This window comes from Phascolarctos cinereus, unplaced genomic scaffold (assembly GCF_003287225.1).
Source record: "Phascolarctos cinereus isolate Bilbo 61053 unplaced genomic scaffold, phaCin_HiC Scaffold_726;HRSCAF=1367, whole genome shotgun sequence".
Lineage (NCBI taxonomy): Eukaryota > Metazoa > Chordata > Mammalia > Diprotodontia > Phascolarctidae > Phascolarctos > Phascolarctos cinereus.
In genome coordinates, this window is record NW_027556098.1 from 130,943,207 (window position 1) to 130,945,054 (window position 1,848).

General features: G+C 47.7%; 1 non-coding gene across 1 annotated transcript; it reads right to left on the reverse strand.

The window, feature by feature from the left end:
- Window positions 1-294: 294 nt before the first annotated feature.
- On the reverse strand, window positions 295-458 carry LOC144454630 (U1 spliceosomal RNA). The gene has a single exon (XR_013483141.1). It is a non-coding gene; the product is annotated as a U1 spliceosomal RNA (small nuclear RNA).
- Between the last annotated feature and the right edge of the window lie 1,390 nt (window positions 459-1,848).

A 1,848-nucleotide genomic window follows, 5' to 3' on the forward strand; every position in this document is an offset into this window, starting at 1 on the left:
TGACACTGACAGTCCATTCCCTTAGCAGAAGGAAGGGCTGAGCAGGAGGATCTAGAAAAACGTTTGGCAGTACAGAAGCAATAGTATTTTGCTGCCAAATAAACGAGAGACACAATATCATATAGTCTAAGGCCACTCACTTACAAACAACAGTTACGACAACAACGTTGCAATCCTACTCTGGGAAAAACAAACTAAACTAATCCCACAAAAATAAAACAACCCGCTGGGAAAGAAACGCCATGAACAACTTGTTGAAGAAAAAACGACTCTTATTCTTGAAAAACGAAAGATCAGGGGAGAGCGCGAACGCAGTCCCCCACTACCACAAATTATGCAGTCGAGTTTCCCGCATTTGGGGAAATCGCAGGGGTCAGCCCATCCGGAGTGCAATGGATAAGCCTCGCCCTGGGGAAACCACCTTCGTGATCATGGAATCACCCCTGCCAGGTAAGTATGCTAACCGCCTCCATGCTCACCCACACCCTCATCACGCACTCATATTATAAACATGACAACTCACACAGCACTTCCACTTCACTTACAGGAAACGTAAACCTCAAAAGTCGCAAAAGTAGCTATAATTCCAAACCAGAACAACACAACTGTCACTCTCAAACTCTGGATGTTTACGTATTCAAAACGGAGAAGGAAGGGGGAAAACTGGCCCATAAGTCTCTTCTTCTGCATACTACCTCCCCCTTCGTGATGTCACCCACCAGCCTTCTGGAGACAGCCGGCTCACTCTGGGTATATGCACAGGGACTCCTACAAGGAAATGACCGGGATTATACCGACAACTTGGCATTTCCTCATCCTACTGCCGTGAGACTGGGTTCCGTTTTTGTTTTTCTCCCCCTCCCCCTCTTTAAACGAAGACCAACAGAATTTATAGAGATATTAAAATGAGTTTTCGGTTTGCCTCGATTCTCCTCCCTCTTTCCACAATTCCGAATCTGTCCCAGATGAAGCCACACCTCGTCCAGTAAGCCTTTTCCAAATTCCTCAGCCTCAGAACCAGGCAATGAACTTCGGGCCTGGCCATCACCTCTTCCCTCCTGGTCGGAATCCCCACCTCAGTGCTCTCCCCTCTCCACCTATCTTCCACCCACCTGGCAAGCCGATTTTCCTGACCGGGTTCCTCTCCTACTCGGTCAACTCCAGCGGCTCTCTTCTGCCGCAGGGATAAAAGAGAAACCCCTCTGGGTTTTTTTTTTTTTTTGGCTAGGCAATGGGGTTAAGTGACTTGCCCAGGGTCACACAGCTAGTAAGTGTTATGTGTCTGAGGCCGGATTTGGACTCAGGTCCTTCTGAATTCAGGGCCGGTGCTCTATCCGCTGCACCACCTAGCTGCCCCGAAACCCCTCTGTTTCACATTGAAAGTCCTTCACAAATGGCCCTAATCTATCTTTCTGGTCAAGCTTTATTGCTCCCGTTTCTGCACTCTACCCTTCTGCCAAACTCTCGTTCTTCCTGTTGCTCAGGCAGGACACTTCATCTCCCCTCTGGACCTTTGCAGGGGCTCCCTCTCTGCCACTCTTAATATCCCCTCCTTGTTTCAAGACTCAGCTCTGGCATTACCTTCTGCAGGAAGCCTTTTCAGGGCCCAACCTCTCTCCCCTCCCTCCCCCTTAAAAATGTGTATTGTGTGTTATCATAAATCTGACAAACATCAGTGAATATGAATGCTTTCACACGCAGACAAGAGATGACAGCAGATTGCCCTATACCCTAAATTGTGCTACATTTCATTCTTTTAACTATGTAACAATTTTGACATGCTCCTTACAAAGCTATCTTGCTCCTCCCTGCTTCTGCTGAACTGCCTTCTGTTTTTGTAGCACTGTT